Source organism: Anomalospiza imberbis, chromosome 1, assembly GCF_031753505.1.
Source record: "Anomalospiza imberbis isolate Cuckoo-Finch-1a 21T00152 chromosome 1, ASM3175350v1, whole genome shotgun sequence".
Taxonomy (NCBI): Eukaryota; Metazoa; Chordata; class Aves; order Passeriformes; family Viduidae; genus Anomalospiza; species Anomalospiza imberbis.
This window is the reverse complement of record NC_089681.1, coordinates 122,316,823-122,343,418: the sequence shown is the minus strand read 5'-3', so window position 1 is coordinate 122,343,418 and position 26,596 is coordinate 122,316,823. Positions and strand designations below refer to the sequence as shown.

Below are 26,596 nucleotides of genomic sequence, written 5' to 3'. Positions count from 1 at the left end.
TTTAGTGGGTGGCATACATGCCAAAAGCAGGGAGTTTGAAACAACATGATCTTTAAAGTCTCTTCCTCCTCAAACTTTCCTATGATTCTACAGTTCTGTGATTTCCCATTCTTTATCATGCTACCAGGAATAATGCTTCATCATTCTGTTTCAGCAGTGCTGACAGTATTTAGCTTTGTACTAAATCCTGCCAGACATCAGCCACGGCTACAGGCACAGACAGAATTATAACTGCATGACAACTTTTATAGGACACAATAGTGAAAAAAACTCTTTTTAATTCAAGATAACCAAAAGTTTGGTCATTGCTGACCAGTACAGCACCTTTAAAGACAAAATGGGTTTGAGTCATCATAATGAAGTCAATTCCTCATAGATTTTTTTATTATGCTGAGAACTGTCTGTGCTCTGAAATTTTAATGGTATCATAGTATCAGAACATGAAACAGCCATCAAAAAATGCACAAATACCTTTGTGAGGCATTGGCAAATGATCAAAATGTGGCATTGTAGAGAATGGACAATTGTCCTTTATTGCATCCTAGACAAGAAGTTGTACAAATTCAAGCTTACTAGGGGTGGCTTGGAGAGAAAAATTGGGAAATAGAGTACTTGAATTTTGTCTTACATTTATGCTACTGACAAATAAGTAAGATAATAATTGTTCTATTTAGCAATAGCTTTGACAGTTTATGTCATATATAGGCAGCACAATCACATAGAAATATGTATGTATTATTGTTGCATATAGGAAACCTTATAAAAGGAAGGTCTCGTAAAATCATGGCTCGGGCCTTCTACTTTGGCTAAGCAGAAAAGAACTATGGGAAAGTGACTCATCTGAATTGGAGGTAGAGAAACGAATTATGCAACCATTGTGTGTTCACACTGGGGTGCATGGTGGTTGGTTGAATCATGTTTCTTATGATTTAAAACTATGTAACTGATAATCAGTTAATTGCTTTAAAAGGCCAGGTTTTTGGAATAAAGTGGCTCACCATTGCACCTGCCTGGGGACTCTGCATCACTACAAGCCCTCACCTCACATATTATGTTTTGCAAATAACAGTAAATCAATAGAAACTTTTCAATTAATAAATTCTTGCTTAATATGAATCTTTATAGGTGAGTTTAAGATTTTCTAGAGTTTTGGTTATAGTGATTACTTAAGTTGCATGGTCTTGACCCTCAATAAAAAATGTCATAACACTTTTCATTTTAACAGGCTTACACAAATAAATGTGTGCGTTAAAGGAGTTCTTTGACAAATAATATTACCGCTATTTTATTAGTCTCACTTTTTAAAGTAGCTGAATGTTCTCTAGTAGCTACATTGTACGCAGAAAAGATTTAGGGCAGAGATCAGAGTTCCTCTGCCTTACATATAAAGACAGAAATCCAGAAAGAACAGCCTTTGTCTACTTCTCTTATATAATTCTAGTACTGTGACTCAGAGGAATAGGAGGAGTTTCAAAGGTTATGTACAGGTGATTTTGTTATAATCATGAATTCTTTTTATACAATAAAAAGACTGCAGGAAGTTGTGATAAACTTTTTCACTTTGTGTAGGGGGATGCAGAGGTAGCTTTCAGCTGTAACCTGGAATATATCTGTATGTTCATGCTTAAATATTATACATATGTTTATACATACTTATGTATAAATATAATATATATATATTTACATGGTACACCGATATGCTAGAGATCATATGCAGGTATGCATGTATATTTATATTTATGTGTGTAAGATATTATGCTGTACTGCAAAAATTTTTAATAACCATTAACACAAAAAATATAAGGCTCCAAAGTGTAGAATATGTCACTCCTACAGAGTAGGTCATATTCAGTGAACAAGTACATTTTTTTTCTTTAGGGTACAACAGATTGTGTGAAAGCTTTCAGAAACTGGGAATTCATTCAGTAAAGTGACCTCAACAAAGTTATTCAGTTACATGAGAAAGGAATAGTAGGCTCTTTTCAGCAACATTTCCTGAAATTTCTGTAGCTGAGAGATAATAACCATAATGATTGATCAAATCAGAAGAAAGAAAATAATGAAATTGTGGAGGACACACAGAAAACCAGAGTGGAATATTTGAAACAGACTAATTACTAATAGAACTTTTTGTAAGTAAAAGGCACCCCTTGTTAAATCCCATTTCTGACTCTTCCCTTGAAATCACCCTCAGATTTTTCAGGACCCTATCAATGTCTCAATGTCTCTAAATTGAATGTATTAGTATTTTTGATACCCACTTCTTCCTGTAGTGTTAAAATTGCAAAACACTACAATTTTAGGAATATCTATTTGAAATTCTTGAACACAATACATCACCTTATTGGCGCATGAATCTGCAAACTAATAATAACTACAAATCCAGAATTTATATAAGAGTAGACATGTGTCTCCTTGGTGGCCTACAAATAAGAATTTCTTTCTGGCCACTTGACTGGTAAAAACTCCCCTGTAAGACATAATGTAATAAAAAAGAATAACAAAGAGCAGACACTGCAGGTGTGTTCAGCATCTACAGTTGAATGAAAGGTTGTTCTCTGAAACTATTTCTCTCTACTGCTTTAACAGGAAGCTGAAGGCAATGCTGTCACCTAAGTTAGGGCAAAAGAGTTTCACTTCTCTGAAAGCAGGCTGCCAATACATATTGTGGTTTGGAGGATGCATCTGTTGGAGTATGCCGATCCAGTGTGATAGAGAAAGAAATGGTTTTTTTGCATTCATTGGAGAATGAAAGGTTTGATGCTGCAGGCGCCAAGGCTCTGTGACTCTCACTGGCTTGGACGAGCACGGATGGTGCTTTTCACCTCACATGATTACCATGTCACCTTCCTGGGGTGTGCTGAGCATCTGCTGTGAGGTACTGAGCAACCTCAAACCTCATTAAAGTCATTGGATGGAGCCCTGAGCTATCTCATGAGATGAAGTTGCACTATTTATACTCTGAGAACATATGTATACTGTACTATTAGTGCTAATATTTTTGTCAGAACACTTTCTTAAAGCAAAATGTGAGAACATTTGTGGGAAGTAATCACAAAACAGGGTTGACAGCTCCTTCCTTCTCTTACTCAGTCACAAACGTTTTTCCTTTCAACAGATGATGAAATGTAAATGGAACTGGTCATTTTCAGAAACTGGTGTTATTTTATTGATAATACATGCACAACAAAAGGGAGCTGACAAGGCTGTTGCCAGATAGAACTAATAATTGTAGGGTGTCTGCGGCCCTACCTTAAATTGAAGAGGAGTTACATAGCCTGTCAGTAATACCTGAAAGTGGGAACTGCATACTGCATTTGCAAAAGTTCATAAAAGACAGGGGGACTAAGCCCATCTCTTCCATTTCCACCAGATTAGCAGTTACATGTCAAATTTTATTTTACCAATAGCCTTCCATATCATGGAAGCCTATCCCTGTCTGAAAATGCAAGACCTTTCCTCTTGGCTGAAAACTTCAGGAAAAGCTCTCTTTCCATGAACATCATGGTTCATACTGTCTTGGTACTAAGCTGTGGGATCTCAGGCAAGAAACAATACTGGAAATTAGCAATTCAGAACAAGAAACAACAGGAAGGAATAATAATGTCACCAAATTGTTTTGTACATCAGGAAATGGCTTGCTCAGATACTCTCATGGAATTGTTTGTTGCACTGATCATCAATGAATCATCATCAGGTCCAGGCTGCCTGCATCAAGCTTTTGACAAAAGCCCCCAGCAGTAACTTCTGCCTGTTCTCCATCACACCTCTGTCATCACTACAGAGTGTGGGATAATAACAAAAAAAAAAAAAGATAAATCATAAAGAAATCCTACCGATGAGTCATTATAGTGAGGAAGATTTGTGTGATTTCAGACTCACTCTTTCATTCAGAATCACATATTATCTGTTATTGCAGTTAATTGTTATAAATGCATAACAAAACCTGCCACAAGCATCCATCTGAACAAGCATGATCTGGACAGGTTTAATGACAGGGTGTTCCTCAAAGAGTTCCTCTTCTCAACTTAAACACAGTGTGTTCAGTTAGGAACTTAAGAAATTCACCTCTATAACATTCTTTACCCTCTAACAGTGATTATGAGCAACAAATAAAACACATCAAGTGCAAAGGCCAGTAATTTTATTTTGGCAATTATTAAGAAGTTTTGCAAAGACTAATGCATTTGGAATTTTGTAAGCTAGATATATTTATGATCTGTGGGCAGTTCTTGATGTAGTTGTGATCTATCCTTCCATCCATATTTTGTTCAGGGTAAGTAAAGAAAACTTTAACGCCTGCTAGCTTGGTTGTGGCAAAGAATACAAACTACCTTCCAAACTGGGGATCAGCATAAGACAGAAAAAGGTGCTCAGTCTGTAAACCAAGATAAGGTGTGAATACAAATGCACTCTTTTGCTGGAGCTGTACATATTTATGCCAGGAAGAAGCAAGGACATGAGAATATCAAGGAGACAGTAAGAAAACACCATGAATATGTAAACAGGGACAGAGTGACAGAATTTGCTGCTCTGCCTGAACAAAACTCCAGATAAGACTATCACTGGAGTCTATTGCCAGATGACTTTGAGAAAGATACCTGCTTCAGAATGAGTAGAAGACAAGGTCAGAGATCAGAACAGGTTTAGGATACGTGAGGGGTCCCTTACACCAGTATAACGGGACATACCAATGTCTTCAAAACAAAGTTCAGATAGTTAGGCAACATTAAAAATGGGAAAGAAGGATTTAGACAAAAAGCAGGCAAAACTGCCACAATCAGAGGTGTTTATGATATGGACAGAAGAGGCTTCAGGATCAAGAGCAGTATAGGAAAGCAAGGATAGGATACAGCTCCAGTTAATCCAAAAACTAACAGGAAATCTTTCAACAGACACTCAATCACTGTATTTAGATCCCCTTTTTATATGACTGTGAGTTCTGTGCTGCTCACCACAGCATTAGGGGGCACTTAAACACCCTTGCTTGTGTGAGTAGAAGAACCACTTTGGGTGCATGGTTGTGTGCAGGCTTGGCATTATGAGTGAGCAATCCAGTATGGTCACTCATTTTATGATTTACTGTAATCACAGGAACAAGATATGTCTATATTCCCTGCATACAAATAGGTCAGGGTCAAACGCCACTTGACTTTATAGTGTTTTTAAAAAAAAGCCCACAAATTTCCAAATATTGGCTAACCACTGGCACTAGAACAAATGTGTAATAACATGTTTAATTTTAACCACCTGAATAGTCCTGTTGAATGTAGGTCTGTGTACACATTCCTGAAAGCCCAGGCACTGAAAGAGCTAATAATTAAATTATCTCCAATGTGTGGGAAATATATTATCATAAGACATTTAAGTATATAAAAAAAATATTTTTTTTTAATGTCAGTCTGAAAAATCCTATTATCTTTAAAATGTTGGTATCTGTGTTAATTTACTTAGATTGTAAAGAGGTTATTTACAAATTGTGTAAAACCGATCAGCCAAATGGCTGATCTTTTCCCAGGAAAAAGACACAGTCACTTTCTGTAAACAAGATTAACAATTATACCCAATCTGAAACATGTAAAAATGTTTATGAGCTACTGAGCAAGGTACTTGCTAAAAGACCGGAAGACACACGCAAAAGAAGAGCTTTTAACTAATTCTCAGTCTAACAGACATCACAAATAAGTTACATCACTTCACCTCACCAAATTTTGATGGTCTTCTTAGGAAAGACAAATCTTAAAATTTTAAAGACAGACTTAATGCAAATAGTCTCAGTAAAAGAATCTTACTCAGACCCACAATTTAATAAGCACGTGTACATTGGAAGTCCAGTTTGGTCTTGTTAAATGTCCAAGGGTTTTTCTGTTCATCTTGATTGATTTTACTTTTTGTGAAATGGTAATTTATGAACTGGATTGGAAAGGGGTATAGCTGAATACCATCTTAATTTTTAATGGTCACAGAGTACAGAACATCCTCGATGTTCTCTTTCAGTATCATAGTGAGGGAATTGCTCACCGCTTGATGTGTCTTGGGTACTGCTTGATGAGCTGTTATACCTCAGAGCCTTTTTAATACCTAAGTTAGTTTCCAGTGAAAGCATGGAATTTCCAAAAGCTATTTCTCCACAGTATTAACCATACTAAATATGTGTCAGATGGTTTACTGAATGTTACAGTGTTTTATGTATATTAGTTTTCAATATTTGCAGTGTTTCTATATGGCTGGGGGAAAAAAGAGAAAAAAATGCTTATGGTTTTTCTCCTAGTGTTTTCACTAGGTACTATGTAAAGTAAGGAATCATGGGGAAGACAATTTTTCTTTTTTTGTGTGGTATCCAAAACTGTTTGTGGCCCTCCCAAAAATAACCATTCTAATGACCTGTGTGATAAATACTCAAGTTTTTCCATTCAAAAATCCAGTAATTATTGTAAATTAGAGAATATATGAAGGGCGTTGTGGCCTTCAAGGTCAGTAGACATCAGTTCACAATGTGGCAGAGATGAAGCTTCAAGGATGATGTGTGTCTCTTTTTAGGGATAAAAATCTTTTAAAGATTTCAGCACCCCATCTCAAGTTTTATAAATTAAGCTTATAATGCAGGCACAGCACATTATTTTGTCATCCCCATGACTTTCAGTAAATGTTTGTAATAACTCAGAAAGACAGTGATAACATAGGGAATGCTACATTTGAATGAAGAACTGCACATATTCACTCCAGCAAGTCAGTCAAGCCTATAAATCATTTTTTGGTCTGCAGGATTAGAAGTAGATAATGAAGAAATGGAACAGCATGAGTAGATATAGCAAAACCAAGATAAAGACTGGTGAATATAACTACAATGGACCACCACTTTATTATATTTATTAGCACTGAGTGGAAATAAGTGGGGCAAACAAAGCAGTATCCAAACATGGAGGTGTCTCAGAAACGTTATTTTCCAATATAAATTCAGAAGTTCCCAATATAGCATTAGAATGGTGACTAGTCTTTTGAAACCTAATTATAATGCTGATGCTTCCTTTGAGTAGACAGAGGGCAAGAGTATATAATGAAACAAAAGTTATGGATCAGTTTGAAGTGTATTGATCTGTCAAGGAAACGGTGCTCTGTGATTTCATTAGCCAGTCTGGACTTGGATCTGTCACATGGTACTCCATGACTTAACATCCAGCAATACCACTGAAACTGACTCCCAAACTAAAACACAAACCAAAACAAACGAATGACATTCCTCCCCAAGTTGAAACATACTCAGACACAGCTCTATTTCTAGTTTTGAGAAGTGAGATTTATTTTGAGGGTCACAAAAACCACTGCTTATCACACTTGAGTTTTCATCTGTTTTATTCCTTGAGCAATAAATGTCATTCAGGCCCAAATTCCAAACCTCTTTTTTTAGCAGCTTTACCTTTTTTCTAACTTCACCAGTCTTGGAAATAACAATTTGTAACACTCGTTTCCAAAAAGCATATGTGAAAGCGATACAATCTAGAAAGAATAAATACAATCAATCTCAAAAAAAAAAAAAAAAAAAAAAAAAAAAAAAAAATCAATTAAAATGCAGCATGAAACTTCCATAGACTTTAGGTGGAAGACAGTTTTTTTTTTCTTTGATTGCTTAGATATCCAAGAACCAAACTTCTAATCTTCCTCTGGAAGAGAAGAAATAAAAGGTGACACTTTCTCTCCTGAGTAATGAAGAGATCTATCAAAAAAAATTAGATTAGAAATAAATGTGGCTAAGAGAGAGTCCATTGATGGAAGTGCTATATATGCTGTATAAAGTTGTATTAGGAAAAGAGAATTCAGGAGAGACTTTATCATTACCAAAGAGACTGAGTGTGCAATCAGAAAGGTGGGCATCCTCTAGTTGAAGATACCAAGAAATATTGAGACTGATAAGAAGACCATGAGATGAAAGCAGCACTAGAGAAATGTGCAATCATCCCGGGCTGTGACAGCCCAAGGGAACAGAATCACATTCACGGCCTCCTTTCTCCCTGTGCCGAAAGCCGGGACCCGGTGGGAGCAGCGCGGGTGCTGTCCCAGAGGCGTGTCCCCGCTCCACCCGTCCGGGCCCCGCTGTCTCACCACCGTCCCTCGCTGGCAGGGCAGGCAGGGGTGTCCCCTGCCCCTAGGGCTGACAGAGCCCACCAGCGGGAAGGGAGCCGTGGCATAGCCCAGGGCTCCGCCGCCAGCCGGTCCCTCGGCGGGCCCGGGCAGCCGCAGCCCCTCGGGCTCCGAGCCCGGAGCGCCGCCCGGGGCGCGCTCTGCCCCAGAGCCCGCTCGGCGCTGTCCCCGGCGGCGGCGCTGCGAGGCCCGGCCCGCTCGGCCCCCAGCGGCCGCGGCGGGGAGCGCTGCAGCCCGGCCGCCTCCCCCGCCTCCCCCCGCGCCGCGCCGAGCCGAGCGAGCCGCTATTTTTAGCAAATCCTCCCCGCGTCGCCACGGGCGGCGATCGCAGCGCGCAGCCCTGCGCCAGCTGCCGCCGCCGCCCCGCCCGCCCGCCGCGCACGGCACAGGCTCGCCCCGCCGGCGCGATGGCCACCTAATCGCCACCTAATCGCCACCTAATCGCCACCTAATCGCCACCTAAACGCCGCCTCATCTGCGCCGCGGCCGCTGCTGCCGCAACTTTTCCTCCCCGCGCCGCGCCGCTCCTTCCCCCGTGGCTCCGTGGAAGATGGCAGTTGGGGGAAGCGCTGGAAGTTGCAGCCCGCGAGCGAAGAGATAAGGCGGAGGAGCGGGAAGGTGAGTGGCACAGCCCGCTGCCCCTCCGCTCCGCTCCGCTCCGCTCCGCTCCGGCCCGCCCGGCTGCGGCGGGCAGCGAGTGCGGGGCCGGCCGGTCCCGCCACTCGGACGTTGTCCTCGACCTGCCGCGGCGGTATTTTTGGGACCTTCGGGAAGGTTTCGGGAAGTTGGACCGTGTAAGGGTTGGCAAGTGGCGGGGGAGGGAGGGGACACAGCCGCCCCTAGCAAGTTTTACTTCGCGGGAGGGTGAGTGGAGGAGCAGTTCCCCGAGCGCTTGCCCTGCCAGGCAGGGTGGTGCGTTTCTGGGTCCGGGGGATCTTCTGCGACGCCCGCGTCCTGCGGGGCCCTGGCCGAGTCGCGGGTGCCGGCCGGAGAACGGCTGCTGGAGCTCAGCGGGCGGTGCCAGCTCCCCGCGGTCGGCTGGGACCGCGGAGCTCCGGAGGGCGCCGGGGGAGCTGCCCCGTGGTGGCCGAACAGGTGGGCGACGCCGGGGTGCGCCCTCCTCGGGCACCGCCGCCGGGCCGGTGTCGGACTGCCCGGAGCAGGCGGCAGGCGGAGGGCGGGGCCGTCCCGTCCCGTCCCGTCCCGTCCCGTCCCGTCCCGTCCCGTCCCGTCTCCTCCCGTCCCGTCCCGTCCCCTCCCGTCCCGTCCCCTCCCGTCCCGTCCCGTCCCGTCCCCTCCCGTCCCGTCTCCTCCCGTCCCGTCCCGTCTCCTCCCGTCCCGTCTCCTCCCGTCCCGTCCCGTCCCGTCCCCTCCCGTCCCGTCCCCTCCCGTCCCGTCCCGTCCCGTCCCGTCCCCTCCCGTCCCGTCCCGTTCGCGTGCCGGGTGGGTGGCCAGAATTTTGTATAATTGTATTTACGGTGGCAAAGCGGTGTGTGCATCCCGGCCGGCAGCTTCCCGGTTAGCAGCATAGACGTGAGGAAGATAGTTTCCAGCAAAGGTACAGTTGTTTTGACTCATCTAAAATGTCTGAGTTTTGATATGAAATGGAACATAATAGCAATCAGTAATCATTCATGCTTATCACTCTTATAGAAAAACCCAGGTATTACTCATAATGCACAAAATGAGTGTTCATCTTTGAATATCTACCCTGAGCCACAGCAGTTTATATTCTTAAGTGCTCTGATGAGGTCTAAACCCACTGTTAAACAATGTGAGAATTTAAGTGTGGGCAAATATTTAAAACAAGCCAATCTTTCAGGAAGAAGTAGTGAGGTGGATTGTGGAGACCTTTTGACATATGAAAATACATGATTGTGCTTTTTTGATGGAAAAGTTGAGATTCTCTGTCACAAACAGCATAGAACAAGCACTGACACAGAAACTGAGGAATTTTAAACATTTGTCTTTCAACATTGTCAGCTTTAGTTCCTTGACATTTTGTTTTCTGTGACAGAATAGTTTTGTGGCAGTTATTCAGCATTTAATTTGCAAGCTCACAAAGGCCTGTAGATGTGATGAGAACTCATGAACAAGAAAAAGGAAGGTATTTCACATTAAGCTTTTTCAAATGTCCTGTCCTACTCAAATGTCTTGTCCTACTCCTATCTTCTTTCTCCACACACCTAGCTCCGTAACAGCATCCCTGTATCTTTTGAAGTTATCTTGTTGCTTAATGTCTCTAAATTTTCTCTCATATCCAATACATTTCTGTATCAGTGGCCCCAGCTCATATATGTTTTGTACCAGGAACACCTACTTTGTTCAGAAAGAGATGCCAGCTTGTTCTCTGTCATAACACCAGAGCAGTCTTGGAAGGCAATTCCATCCCTTTATACACTTAAGTTGCATTGTTATTTGTGTAAAATAGCTATGTCTCAACTGCATAGAACTTTCTACCATGAATGATGCAAATACACTATTTTTGCAGCTCTTTTTCATTGTCATGGCAAAGATGTGATCCAAAACATTCGGAATAAACATGTCATGGCTCCAGAGAAAAGCTGCAGTCAGTCATGTTTGTGTACCACTGGTGCAAGTCTCTTCATATAAATATTGAAATAGCTGTCTTTTTAACAAAAATGTCATTGTCAGTTCAAAATTCCAAAAAAGATAAAAAAATGCCATTATACTTCTTGGTGACCAACTTGATGCAAACACAGCCCCATAGTTAAGCCTATGCAAAGCACTGGTCTCAGTGTCAGATTCTTCTGTAAGTCTGTGTAAATGTGTAACACACCCAAATGTTTTGAATCTTACTTTAAAATGTTAGTTTTGAAAACAGTAGTGTTTGTTTTTCCATTAAATTGCTTTTCCACAAATGAAGCTTGGTCTACATGACTAAATGGGAACAGTAATTTGTAAGCTACTGTGTATCTTCAGTTCACCAACATCTTCCTGCTCCCAGAGCAGTTTAAAAACAAAAGCGAAATAGTGTCTTCACTGCTGGAAGTCAATACATGCTTCATTTAGAGCAGTTGTTCCTATTAGAATTTATTTTTGTGGGAAAAAGAAAAGATAATGCTATAATTAAGTGGCATGTCTATTTTCTAATTTCTTATTAAAAATATCATTAAAATAGATTCAGTTATAAAAATTATACACTTTCTAAAAAGCATGTAAACTGGAAAATAACTTTCAGTTCTTCATCTCACTACCTGAAACAGAAGTTCTACCCCATAGAACTTGCTGTTAGAAATATTACTTGCATACTGAAAATATGTATAAAATTTAAGTTTACCTGTCCTGAAAATTGTATGAATCCTGGTATGAGTTACTATGAATATTGATGGTACCTAAATGTAGTTGCAGTAGTTAGTTTCTTAATATTCAGCTAATGGTTAGTAGGTGAAATGTAGCTTTGAAAGTAATAAAATCCTGTTGTGAATGAACAACTATAACCAGTGAAAAATGACAGAAGAATTGGGATGTAGTCTAATCATCTCCAAATTGGTAAATTAAGCACATATTTACCAGAATGTTTGTAATATTGGTTTTTTATATTCACCAGTATTCAGACTAGCTAAATTAAAGCTACTTAGGGTATGTGTGTTGAAACTGCAGTAGAAAGTATTGTGGCTTGCAGCATGCTCATAGCTGAACCATTTAGCTGAGAGAGCTTAGTCCATCATAGGAGTGAGGCTTTTTCCCTTTTACAAAAGAGTTCTGGGCCAGATTTGTTGAGGATTATATGCTGTGTCCTATAAGCATGCTGTTTACATGAACTTTCCATATAAATTCAAAATAAAGGAATGAGTATTCATCGGAGTTTTCCAGTGTCCTCAAAAGTAAGAAAATGTTCTTTAAGTTAGTGCAATTAGGTAGAAGGTACATAATACATCTGTTGAGCTGAATTAAAGATAGCTCTCATGTAAAGACAGAACATTAGGCTATTCTATGGTAAAACATATTTGTCATGTTTCAAAGCCTGTGATTTCCAGATAAATAGGCAGAGAATGTTGCATTGCTGAATCACTTAATGTTATGTTGTTTGCTGAAACTGATAGATGAGTAAGGCAATTTAGAGCTGACATTACTAGATGAAATCACCTTTCATTTTCTCCTTTTGGTTTTGAGTTTTTAAATTAGGATGATCATACATAACCAAATAATTTTTTCCTTATTCAATATAACTTGTAATGAATGCGTTATGTTGTGAACATCAGTGTGTGCTGGGTAAGACTGCGCTAGTGTTGAATTTATTGTTACAACTTTAATAATAAATTACAAAGTTTATTTGTGCTGCTAATCTATAGATTCATCTTCAAGTAGCTAAAGAATTACTGTGAAATAGTGCTTAACTACTGCTAAAGAATTACTGTGAAATAGTGCTTAACTACTGCTCAAAACTAATGTTTCAATACTTTGAGGCCAGCTTAGACCTTTCCTGTGAGGATATACCCACACTTCTCCCTGCTTCTCCATTTTCGTACAATATATAGTTGTATGACTTTCTGACAAAGAAGTTTGTCGATGCAAAAAGTTAACATGGTTTGAAAAAAAGATTTGGACAAATTCCTAAATAAAAAAAAAAAGAAAAAAAAAAAAACCCAAAAAATAAAGGCTAGAAAGCAAAGACATAATGCTTCTGAATCAGAATGTCCGTAACCAGCAAATAATCTGGAGGCTTCAGAGTATTTCAAGAAGGTACCATTCACATGGTTGCATTGCATTTCCTCACTTTTCCTTATGCATTTGCTGTTGGGCATCTGGGGAAAAGGTGTTGGATTCTAAACAGGTCTTTGGTTTGGTTAGATTTTACTGTTCATGCATTCTTACCCAGTCAAGGTGGACAAGGTGATATGCAATTTAGACATTTTTTTATGAGGAAAAGTGATTGAAAACTTTTGTTACACAACCTTCAAGCAGATGTTTACTTGACTTAATTAGCATTAACTCAATGTAAGATGTTGATTATGAGATTGAAAGGTAATAGGAAGCGAGTATTTTTTCTTATTTTCTGTTAATTTATTGTTAATTGTATATTTCAATACAATGTTAACATTGGTCATTCAAAAACCATGATACATTGTTGAAGTTTGTTTATGTTATGTAGCAACTTTTAGGACAATTTGTTTTAAATCTATTGCATAACTGTAAACTACTTCTGTTTAAGAAAAAGAAATTCTTTTCAGTGAAGGTAGCTCAGAAGTGCCGGTAAGAAGATGATTCCTTACAGTATGTCTTTTATTTGTCCCCAGTTCCTCAGTTTTGGAGTTGAAGATGTTGGATTCTATATCTCTTCATTTGATTTCTGCTCCAAGATGCTCAGTCTTTTAGATAATTTCTGTTCAAGATACAGAGTGCTCCTTCTCTAGAATGGATGTCTGTAACTCTTGGGGTTTCATTCAGACTTGAGTCTGGTTTTCTGATTTAATTTGAGCATGCATGAGCCTCTACTGTCATGTTCAGCATCCAGCTTTTGTTTCCATGCTCTATTAACCTGCAAGAGAGGTGAAGATCTCATCTAAAGAGTATTTTGAAAAGGTGATGTCCAGTGCACAAGAGAAATTGGCAGCCCTGAAGGATGCCAATCTTGTGTGCATACAAGATATGTGAAGACTTGAGCCTGAACTTATCCATAAAGGAAGTGGTGCTGCACAGTCTGCACAGTGCCTTTTGTGCCTCAGCCTTTTACATCACCAAGGATCTTCCATTTGCAGCTGCCTTTCCATTGCAGCTGTGTCACCTTTCACCAAGGCTTCTAGGACAGTGTTTGCCTTCCTGTCCTCATGCTCTTGGTCTCGTACTGTTATTCTCATGGCCTTGTACCTCCATACTGTGCTGCTGCTCTTATGTCATGGAGGTGACTGACACTGCTGTAAGAGTCCAGCCCTTTCACCAACCTTTTCTTGCATGTTTTTTTGCAGCTTTTAGTTTGCATTAGGAGGAAGACAAGTATATGCCCAGCTTTCCCCAGTAATAGCTAGTTAGTTTGCAACACCAGCCTCTGATCAAAAACTACTTCATGTGGGGCTAATGGCATCATAACAGGGGACAGGCATTAGGGAATTTGAACAGATCATGGGGAAATTTATGTGGTTTCTGTGGGAAAAGTAGTACGGTACATCACCTGATACACTGGAGAGGACACCTGGGAGAGGGTGCTTACTTGGGAAACCCTGGCAGGTCTCTTCTTGACTAGCCACTGGAGCTTTCCCTTTCCCCTTTTCATTTTCTCCTTTTGCTTTTACAGTTACCTTTCCCCCTTTTTAATGTTTTTATCTCTCCCACTGCCTTCTTTTTTCCCCAAAGGAACTTTTATTGTTGGCTTTGATGCTTGTCACCAGCTATAAACTTTGCAAGTAAATCAGGAAGGGACATAGAGATGTTTATATACTTGCAGGGAGAAGTTTAGGTGAATAGATTGGTACATGGTCAATTTATATCTATGTAAATAGGTATAAATTTTTCCTCATTTTACTTACCTCATTTTACTTCTTCATCAAAGAGAAGTTATACATCTGCTGAGCATTTATTTAGTCAGCCTGAATTTACTCTTCTGGTTTATTTTCATGGGAGAATATCTCTATTCCACCAGATATCTCTGTTTCCTTCTCTATATAATTTTCAGTTTGAATTTAGATTTTTTCAGTAAATGTGATCAGAATAATAGTCTCTGCCCACAGAAATCTCTCTGTTGTGTTGTCCAAAGACCGTAATACTTCATCTCCTTTTTTGAAAAGCTTCAGTGATGTGTCCTAGGTAGTATTCAGCTCAGTCTGAAAATTTAATTTCCTGTTACTTTTTATAATGGTCATGATTACACTAAATCACAGAGGTTGGAAGGGACCTGTTGGTCAAAATAGAGTCAACATAGAATTTAGACTGTGTTGTTTAGGGATTAGTTTAATTCTGCCTGGAAAAGCTCCAAGGAAAGCAATTCCACAACTTCTCTGAACAATCATACCCAATACTTAGTTATCCTGATAGCGCTTTTTCTTCTTTATGTTGAGTCATAGCCTCCCAGTTTCAATTCATGAGTATTTTCTCTCATTTTTGTGCCATGCATACCTGTGAAGATCCTGCCTCCATCTTTTTGGTAAAGCTCTTCCTAGGCACTGACAGGCTGGTGTTAGGTCCCTGCTAAGGCTACCTCATCTTCAGGATGAACAGGTCCAGCTCTCTCAGCTTTCAACAGGGCAAGTCCTCGAGCCCTTTTCTACTTTGACAGACTCTGGAGGAAGCTTCATTCAGTGATTTGGAACAACAAGACTGGATGCAATATTCCAGATGAGGTCTAGTGCTTGAGTAAACTGGAGACAAGAAACTTCATATTGGTAAATCTACCAAATAGTAAATAGCACCAAATTATAACAATCCAGGAATGAGACATTAGGCAGAACTTTACTGTCTTGTAACCATAAAATTAATTCAAGCTATTTTGAAGAATTTGTTATTGCAGCCTATGTGAAAACAAAGGTAATTTGATATTTCTTCTTAGGAAAGTTCTTGAATCATGTTATTTTGGAGTAGGGAAATAATGTGATATTAGAATTTTGTTTTAAAACCCTTTATATGCATTATTATATCTCCTTTATAGAAGCATATTAAGAAAATTATATGACACTGATATTCTGTATGTCTAGGCATTTAATTATACAAATTCTGATTACTCAAGTTTTTGACAGTTAACATTAAGTCTCCAGGGTACCTTACTATTGAACTAAACCTTGCTTTGACAAGAGGTGGGTGAACTGCAGGCATGAATGTAAGATTTCCAACGAAAAAATATTAACTTAATTCAAAATTGGAAATAAGCAACATGCACATAGTAACTATTTGGTGCATAAAATGTGTAAATTTTTCATTTGTTTCATAGATTGATAGCTCTTTAGTTGTCCATATATAGGTTAAAACTAAAGGAATGTGTGGACAATATAAAATACATACAGTTGCCATTCCAATCTTTTGTGTTTGCCCTTTTGGCAGTCAATATAATCAACATTGATTAATAAGTCAAACTATTAGTTAAGCAGAGTTTTGATATTTCATTTGGAGTTGAAGCTGTTTTAATTGGTCTATAAATAATTACTCTATATATTCTCTGAAAATATATTATAATTGAAAGATCAGTGAGTTGAAATGGAAAATAATTTTCTATACCTGAAACACATCATAGTCCTCTAATGTGGTTTAGGTCTGCTCTCCTAACTGTCATATTCAGCACCAGGGATCTAGCTGGAGGTTGCCATAGGATTCTTTTTGGCCTCAGTGTACTCAGTTTTCCTTCCATAAAAATCAGAGCAATTAGGAAGCAGCAGGGGACTGAAGTTGAATTTCATCCACAGGAGCAGAGTAATGACGTAGTCAAAATGCAATCCTGTGTCAATCAGGACCACAGCCTAGAAGAGTGAATAGTTGAATAGTTCAGGGGGGGGGAATCCAAGCCAAGGTTTGAATCAGAGATAGGTATTTTCATTTGTGAATTACATTTGTAGGTTTAATTTATGGGTACCCACTGCAGTACTAGCCTAGCCGTCCCTTCCTCCAGCATATGTACGTTCCGTGCTTGAAGGTGGACAGTCTGCACAGAACACCAAGTACTGTTGAGCAGAGTGTAACAAAGAAAAGATAAGTAAAATCTTTTAGGGGTACTAGCTCTCCTATTTCAAACATATTAGTCTCCTATGAAGACTGTGAATGAAGAAACCACTTAAGAGAATATTCAACTGCTCTCAGTATATCCAGGTTGCGTACTCAGTCTCTTGGAAGACTGTGAAGTGTTTATATTTATTCTATGCCATCATATACACCTTGTCTTCCACTCCATCTGGCTGTATGCTTTCACCCCATTCAAAAAAAAAGAAATTCTGTTATGAAAATGTGGTTAAATATTGTTATCTTTCAAACAGTTGGAACAAGGGTTCAAGGCTTACTTTTGACTGAAAAGTGAAGTTAGCCTCTTGACCAAAAAATCCACTTACTAACTTCAGGAACTAGTGAAAAAGGGGACAGATTTAATGTGATTAATGGGTGTGCAACCCTAGGTTTTTGTAGCATTTTAGTGAGATACAAATGACTGGATCAGTATCAGCCTATTAATGTGATGAGACTTCCTTTAGGACTTCTGAGAGCTAATCAACCATTCTTCTTCCTTGTGCTAATGCATGTCATTTATACTGGTCCAGATTTTGAAGAAAATGCAGTTTTCAAAAGAAGGTGAAAGGAAATGACTTCTAAAAATTTGCTGAGGGTGACACTAATATTAGCAATATTAGGACCTTGATTGAAGACATCATGGATTTTGCTTGTGTGTGAGGAGTTTTGCAAATGACTATAATGAGATCAGAATGCCACCTTTGCATGTGAAATATTTACTTCTTTGATGGGCTGTTTGTTGTTTGTTGTTGAAACAGATCAGATTAGGATGAGAGCTTGTTAAAGCCCTGTTCAATGTGGAGATCTACTGAAGACATGCATGGAAGACTGTAGTATACTCATTTCCTTCCTAGCCGGAGCAGAAATGGCATGAAGTATGGAATCTGGGACTGGAGCTAGCAGCTTTTTAATTCCTTAAGGCAAACCATAGAAGCTGATTCAATTTAGACAGACAGTCAAAGTAGTGGAGGAGCTAGAAAAGTGTATAAAAGATAATTCCTGATTATTCTTTGCTGCTATCTTTTCCAAATTACCTTTAAATAAATTTAGCAGATTTTGGCATGCACTCTGGGTACATCAAACTGTCTGCATACTTCTATTCCCTCCATCACTAGTTTTCCTTAGTGATGCCTAAATATAAGTTTGCAGCATCTTCAGTGTACTCTGATTACATGCGAACAGAGCATGGTGGTATGCGTAGGAGATTTTTCTAGGTGTCTGGCAAATGAAATAATTTTTCTTCAGGCCACAGAGTAGCAACTGAGCTGCTTCCACAATTTCACTGCAATTTTTATGGTGAGTCTGTATACAATGCCTGTGAAAAATCTGGAGGGGCTTTGTTGAATTGACTTTGTAGTGACAAATTGAGTGTCATTTCTGACACAGCTTCACAGGTACTTATCCTCAGAATGGTCATCCATGCTTTTGGAGAGAGTTGTTGGGATGTTGGTTGCCTGTGGATTCTGTGTGCATCATTTTTCCTCACTCTTTTTATTTCTGTGGAGTGTTTGTATTGCTGTTTTTGTTAAAAGAGACTGAGCTGGGAGAGTCAGCAGGAGCCACAACTGAGAGTCTTTTTCAGCTGACATTTGGACCATAATTTAGGTTTTATGCATAGAAATGTCAGCTCAAAAGACACTTTTGTGTAGATAATGAAGCAACATAGTAAATCCATTATCATGTTAAGAGAAAAGATATGGATTTTCTTCAGTGATTTCAGTCTAAGTATTTCAGGAGAGAGAATTTAAAAAGGCATATTTTTTTTTGTGTGTTTTAAGGCCATAAATGTAATCAAAACAAATTAAAAGTAAACCATATTTTAAAAAGGTTTTAAATTCTGGTTGCTTACTCTGATTGAGGGTGATTATGTTGCATAAAACTGATTAACCATGTGATATGTAACCTAAAGTAGTTTTCTTAAAATATCATAGGATTTCCTCATCTTTAGGTTGCCATTGCTGTGTTATATATATGGTCATTTTATATTACTCACCTCTGTGAAAAATAACCCTATATAGCTTCTTGCTCCAAGTATGTTGAAGTCAATATGATGGAAATACCAGCATTTGTCATTTGTGGTTTGTGAATGAGAAGAGTGATTTTCAGAGTGAATGGAAATGCACAGATAGGCAAGGCCAGAACTGGGGTCTAATATATGTATCTTTTTTTGCTCATAATTGGGTTTTAAGTCCAACATCATAACAGGATGTGGACTATATGCTAAGCACACATAAAGCAGAGCAAAGACAATTATTTTTCACCTTTAAAGCCGCAACTGTACATTGGCGCAATGATCCGTCAGATTTTCGTAGGCAGGCTGTTATCCTCTTGTCTACAGACTTTTCCCAGTAATGTTGCTGCTTCACTTAGGCAAAGGAATAATTAACTCGACTGATCTTAACGGAACTGTTATTGCTGACACATATCAAGGGAAAAAAAAGAGAAAATCTGACTTGCGTCAGGTTAAAACTGCGTTAACTATTGGCTCAGCCTAATTATACTGAATTAAATCTAATTGCATATCGTCATCCACGCCCCAGAATTTTGATAGTAATTGAATACTTGTAAAGTTGTAAGGGTGATTTAAAAAAATAATGTAAATTCTGTGGAACTTTCTCTGTAAAAATTAAATTTCTGGAAAAAACAAACAGTTTGGTGAGGAATTTTTTGCCAGAAACCAGTAATTAAATATAGGGGATTAACATGAATAGAAAATAAACCTCAAGGTTTTTCACCTGTTTTATTATCTATTTCAATAATGTATTATGTAATACTGAGTTAGAGAAGTTTCATCATTTGTTACGAAAGAAGGTACTACTAGCAATATTTCTGTTCTAAAAGATGACTGCTACAGCTGAATTGTCTGCATTTACCCTGGTATAGAATAGTGTTGGCTATGGAATTCCTAGAAGTGTAGATACAGTTTATGTGCAGTAGATAGCTGAAGAAGCAGCCAAAGTCCTCTCTGAATGAGGACTTCACTTGGTTCTGACCATTTTGCAGCTGGTCAATTGTTTAAAGTTAAAGTAATGCTGTAATGCATATGGGCAGACATAGCAGTTGGTACTTGAAACCAGTTATGTTTCATTCTGCATCAGTCATTAAAAATTGTATTGATTAGACAATAAAACCAGTGCTTCTAGAAGAAATAAAGGGTAAGCTAAGCAAAAAAAAATTTTTTTTTGCAATACATGAGGAGATACAATACTCTTTAATTTAGTAACTGCAATGTTATTCAATGCTGTGGTTCTCATTTCCTAATAGTAATACATTGGAATTCTGTTGTTTCAGTTTACATTGATTTTTCTTTTGCAATGCATCTGAAAATTAATAGAAGCTTTGCCTTATTTATTACGGTTCTGCAAAAAAGGAGGAGAAATAAAAATTTCATGTGAGGATAAAGCCAGTAAAATCTTAATTTTTAAATGGAAGTATTTCTGGGAAGAAAGTGGAAGCTTTGGAGTTGGATATAAAGGCTAACACAGGCAATTAGATTAGGCAAGTTTATCTTGGCTGATGGCAGCTAGAATCACTGTCTCTAATAGAGAATTATCACCGGAGAGCAATGGGAAGTGAACATGTAATTGAAGAACTCTCTATCTCCATTCTGCCTGCCATACCAACACCTTTGGTACCACAGAAGAAAACAGCCCTTTCACATAGCTATGAGATGTATCATGAATGAGAAAAATACTGAAATATCTAAAAAAGAGTCTCAAAGTGAAAAATAAAAACCCAAACAAAAAAATAACATTTTTGTTATTTGAATACCCATATGCCAACTGTTCTGGAAATGTATACAATATACAGACAAATAATTTATGCTTGGATAGACAATGACATCAAATAATAACAAAGCCTGGTTGTTTCTTTCTTTTTTTGAAGGCACACTCTATTTTGGTGCTGAGTTCCTGATTAGAAGGAATCATCGTTCATGTTCTAATGGAAATAAATCAGTTTTAATATTATAATAGAATTTATTCACTATTGAGTGCATAATTCCTGGAACAAGAAAACATCAACAGGACAGCTCTACATTCTGTGTAAGGTTGTAAAATCTGCAATTTTGTTATAGAATGGGGTGTCTTTTCCCTTTTATCTTAGTACTGTCCCACAGAAGGTAATTGCAGCTTTTGTGTGTGTATAAGCACTGGGGGCAGATTGGATAACTGAATTGAATAACTGAAATAAAGAAGCTGAAAGAAAGAAGACACATTTAACACTTCACTTTTTGGAACAGTGAGTTCGAGTGAAGCTGTGCCCTTATAGAACCTGTAATTCTTCATTCCTCTCTACAATAATTTGAAATGCAGTCAATTTCAATCTGCTGTTTCAGCAGCATGATTCATGCAGAAGGAATGTTTGTTTCTTATTCAGAGTCCAGTAACCCTCTAGCTACTATGTCCAGTGGGTATAAATCCTATTTAGTTAAATAAATTCTTTTTAGATAAAGTGGAGTACTGTGACTGTGTTTAAGACATAGAATTCTATGCATGATTGTTCATAGAGACTGGGATTCATTTTCCTGCACGGAGAAATGTTAGATGTCACTCTAAAATTATGAATCTGAGTTTATTTGTGGGGAAATTACACTTGATTGTAACACCAAGTAGGAACTTATGTACAACTTTATATCCTCTAGATGCTCAGGCCTTCATCCCAAGCTATGACAACTTTCTGTAGGCTTATCAGGATGGCTAAGCATTTTTAAGCATGCAAGGTGCTGGCTGTATTGTCCAACAATCCAATTAATTTACTACTTATTTTCTTTCTTCTTCTGAGTACTGCATTGCACAATATGCTTTGGAGAAGGGCATTGCAAGGTATCTGTGTACATTGTGTCTTCTCAAACCCAGTATAAAATATCTGGTTAAAATAGAGATGAGAGGAAACGTTGCCCAGAGAATACAGCTAGCTGTTATATTGGCCTGGTGACTATGAAGCCATGGGTAATCAAAATGGTATTGCCCATGCACAATAAGGGGACAACATCGAGCCAATATTGATACAGTCTGTGCTGGTACAAGACCTTCCAATGCATGATGGTTCTTCCTTTTGTGATTAAGGATACTATTCCTTACATTTTTTTCCCAGAGCTTTTTCCCACTCCCTGTGGCAGCCTGAGTTCCAGTCAGTCTCACAGCTCTGAACAGAAAGTCCTCTACCAACCACAGGCAGCCAGCATGGACAAGTCTTAGCTTAATTTTTTTCCTCTTTCTGGCCTGAATGATGTGGAATTTTGGATTATGGGCCTCTTGGTGATTCAGAATCAAAAGGGACAAAGGCAGAAGGAAAAAAAGAAAAAAGCTCTTCTTTTCATGAGACAAGTCCTGCTATGCTTGGCACCCAAATCACAAAAACCTACTGGATAAGTGGATTCTTCCCAGTTGCAAAACATGCACCAACCACCATTCAACCTGCAACCTCTAGTGCTTCTTGTGCAATATTTATGGAAGTCCAGTTACAGGACAGGTGAATGTCTTTGTAGCCAACCTTTGCTGGCAGGAAGGAGATGACAACCAAACACTTTGGCTGACAACCAAACACTTTGGTTTACAGACCAAACAGTCTTGACAGACTGAAAACAGTGAAGCTTGAGCAGCACCCTGCCATTGCTTAGCATTCAAGTGATTACTAGCTCACAGCACACAATTCTGGACCAGCTAAGTATAAAACTTGGGGACAATGAGAGGCATGAGTGCCTTCTCAAATGTCTTTTGTGCTTGATGCTCCATCCATCACCTTTTATTGGTGAAGGATGCTTAAGCAGTATGAGTATGTTCTTCTAGCATGGACAGTCAGCAGTTTTGGCCAGGTCCTGCCCATGTTACACATTCAAAACAGGAGTCTGATCCTTTTCCTGCTCATGACCAGAAGAATAGGTCTAAAGAGTGTCTGAGGTGTTTAAAATATGGGGAACTGAGCAGGTGTTAAGAGACAGTAGTTATGATGGTTGGCTTTCCAGACTGTGAAATACATACTGGATAGGAGACCTAGAGAGAAAAAATAATTGAAAGCAACTCGGTAATGCTCCATCTGTATTGTGTTTGCTTCTAGACTGAACTGAGTAAGTGGCTCGAGACACTCAAGTTCCCTCCTTCACCATGGAGTGGACACTTGAAATGAACAGTTGTGTACTCTGTTTGTTACAACAATGCTGCTTCACTTCATAATCTGTCCCAGTCATAGCCAGGAGAGAGCTGACATAGCAACATCAGGAGTAGGACAGCTGTGTTTGGTCTGAAATCAAGCCTGGATGTCCTGCAGTGTAAGAAATTTTCAGTTTTTTTCCTTTTTTAAATAGCTAAGCATCTACTGAGTGATAGACAACAATTTGAGTAAAGAACAAGAATGTTGGGAGAGCTGGAGTCTCTAGGGCTGTGCTCTGGAGACCATGGTGGTACCTGAATGCAGACCTTGGTTGCACATCTTGTATGGTAGAATTACAAGTCATTATTTGTAGGTAAACAGTTTGTGCTAATTGGGGTGGGGCTGTGTCTGAGCCTCATTCCTAATGGTTTACAGCTGTGAAAAGCAGGTGACCAGCATTGAAAGCAACGAGCCATGGAGTGCCCAGGTGCACTGACCCATTAGGAGAGGGAACAGAAGGCACAAAGGTGCAATGCATGAACCATGACGGGTATAAAAGGTTGGGCTAAAGAACAAGAAGGGCAGATGCTTACAGCCTTCTGATGTGGTATGGTATTACTCTGTGTATCATGGCCATATCAACTGCAATGACAATTATTTTCCTTTTCTTGTAGCTTGGGAAAGCTTGTGTCTTCTCCTCCTGTCAGATACAGGTGGTATGATAGATCTGCATTCCCCTAATTCTCAGGGCTGGCAAATGGATATACATGGCCTTCCCCATCTGGCTTTTTATTCTGTTCAATTAGATTAAGTTACTTATACATGTATCTAGCCTAAAATTTTGGCATCTCTGAGATGATTGTCATGTAAGAGCAAGTTTGGGAGTGATATGTGGAAAGGGACGGTTCTGACTTCTTCAGGTGTCAACTTCCATGTTTTTACTGCTTGGTCAAGTTCTCTAGCAAGTATCTAAAAGAGCATGTGTCCTCTAGGCAGAACATATATATCTTTATCCTTCAATTTTCTTTTTGCCCAGCTGGCACGATTCAGTAGCTGTAGACACAAACTTAATCTAGTTCTTCCTTGGTATCTTAAGGGACATTGATGAGGTCCAGGAAATTTGTCTGATGGCTCTGTGGATTTGTTTCTAGGCTGTGCCTCTGGTATGGGTCTAGAAGAAGGTCCTGAGGCAGGAAGAGGTTATCTGAAAGTAATTCTGGTGCTTCACTGAAGGCAACCCTAGGATACACTAATAGGATTTGTGGCCTCCTCTCTGTGTTCTTCATGGAAGAAGCAAGTGTTACATGAAGTGCTCACAATTTCTGTACTTTACTGATACTGAACTTTTCTAAACTTCAGTTTAGGATGTTGTCTTCTCCTGGAACATCTGATATTATTCATGATCCTGATGTATGACTATAAAATTTTACTGTTAGCAGAATTATAAATCCATATGTGGTCTTCCAAATGTGGTCACAAATGGCACCTAGATGTCCTCTTGCTATAATATTTGTGGTACCCAGACCTGTGCCTAGGGATTTCCTATAGAAATTAAAGGTTGTTTGTCTCATTTTCATACAAAGCCTTTGGTAGAGGCTTGTGAAGTTGGGGGGCAGGGGTGGTGGTGTGAAGTGCAATGGCTTGGCAATGTGACAATGGACATTTTAAATCTTGTTCCTTGAATATTTTTTTCTGGAAAGTTTGCTTTTAAATGATATGTGTTTCTTCTCAAATTGAACATTTGAAAAATTAGGGGAACACAAAGTATTTGACAAGTGCTATGGAAAATCTCACATCCGTGAGAGCATCAGGACTGAGGGACTGAAAGACTTGTTAAAGTTTCTGCTGCTTCTCTGTAGCTCCAAGGGGGTGTACACTGCGTTCTTGAAGAGATCACTTCTTTTCTTTGTTCAGAGTTATCATAACGAGTGATCCTTTTTCCTGCGGCATTTATGGATCCCTTCTGCCAGCTCTCATTTAGATTTGATACACCATCAAATCTTGATATGCAGGTTACAAGATGAAAAATGGCCACAATTTAGCCTCTAGAAATGGCATAGATAAGTGACAGCACAAAGCTTTCTGAGCTTAAATCGGACTTATGCATCTAAATAATTTAAGATTCTTCTTAACAGTTTTCTTAATTTTAAAAGAGAAAATTCAGTTGCGAGGAAATAAACAGTAAGCATATAACCAGATTAAAAAGAAAAGTGCTTCTTTACCTCTTTTTCCAAGTGAACTTTTAACTTTCTGGATGAAAGCTTTTTCCAAAATACACTTTTGTCTTTCAATTTCCTCTTTCTAACTACCTGTTTTAGAAAGTATCTTTCTCCCAACTCATTTCTTTGTACTGTGTAGTTTCTTGAAAGGATTGTAGAAGAACTCATGCTGTGGTCACAGTTCCCTAGAGCAATTTCCACGACATTTTGCCTTTATATCACAGTTGTTTCTCTAATGAGTTGTTGCACCAAGCTGTATTACTTTTTCTGTATTTGTAGCTTAAATACTCAGAGATTTCACTTTTCTTCTCTGGTGCCCCACAAGGCCATGAAGACTTTTTCTTTTTTTCCACAGAATTAGTAAATACAGTATTTTCTGTAAAACTCTTTAGATATCCGCAGTTTTGAATACTGCGCCTTTTTCACTTGATTTATAATATCACAGATTTATAGAATGGTTAGGGTTGGAAAGGACCTTAAAGATCATCTGTTCTAACCCCCCTGCTGTGGGCAGGGACTCCTTCCACTAGATCAGGTTGCTCAGAGCCCCATCTGGCCTGGTCTTGGACACTTCCAGAGTTGGGGCATCCACAACTTCTCCAGGCAAGCTGCTGCAGTGCCTCACCACCCTCACAATAAAGAGTTTCTTCCTAATATCTAATGTAAACCTTCACTCTTTCAGTTTGAACCCATTTCCTCTTGTCCTGCCATTACATGTTCTTGGGAAAAGTCCTTCTCCATCTTTCTCATGGGCTCCCTCCAGGCACTGGAAGGCCACAATTAGGTTACCCTGAAGCCTTCTCTTCTCTGGGCTGAACAATCCCAATTCTCCCAGCCTTTCCTTATAGGAGATGTCTTCTGCTGCCTTAAGTTTAAGCTTTCATATTTCTCAGATTCTGTGCTGCCTAGATGTGTAGCTCTGAGCTTCATATTAAGTGTTAGTAGGTTCTCTTCACAGGGTAGGTAGACAAAACAATCCTTTTCCAGCTTGAGACCAAGGACAACCATTACTTCAGGCCAAAAGGTATAAACAATGGGTAACTGAAGAAGCAGCAAACAAGAAGGATGGGACTTAACCCAAAGCCATAATTGTACAATTAACTCCAATGTGCAAATGGACCAAAACTTATAAAAGTGTGAAACCTTGTGGCTGGTCATCCATTTTGTGACCATTTTGGGTCCACCTTTGGTGTAGCCCTGGCCAGGCTCTTGTACTGCCCAAGGTGTGTCCTTTTTAAAGGCCTTCTAAATAGATACCTGCTTTATTCTTTAATTCTGTCTAGTCTCTGTTCCAAGTCAGCCTCTCAAGGCATCACTTCTGGGTTTCTAATAATCTTCTTGGGTCTCCTCTGGATTCATTGCAACAGATCAATGTCCTCCCTGTGCTGAGCACCCCAGAACTGAATGCAGTATTCCAGTATTTGGGGTGGGATCTCATGAGAGTGAAATGAAGGGGCAGAATCGCCTACACTGACCTGCTGGCAATG

The 26,596-nt window shown here is 39.3% G+C and overlaps 1 protein-coding gene across 11 annotated transcripts in view; it reads left to right on the top strand.

Annotated features, from left to right (window-relative positions):
• The first annotated feature begins 8,453 nt into the window (after positions 1-8,453).
• Positions 8,454-26,596, top strand: part of HDAC9 (histone deacetylase 9) — a 460,804-nt gene continuing 442,661 nt past the window's right edge. For 4 of the 11 annotated variants that reach the window (XM_068209568.1, XM_068209539.1, XM_068209531.1 and 1 more), the window contains exon 1: positions 8,456-8,757. The gene's annotated coding sequence lies outside the window, so the exon portion shown is untranslated. Of the gene's footprint in view, positions 8,758-16,490; positions 16,595-26,596 lie in introns of all 11 variants that reach the window. The other 7 variants (XM_068209576.1, XM_068209479.1, XM_068209506.1 and 4 more) reach the window with 6 other exon arrangements.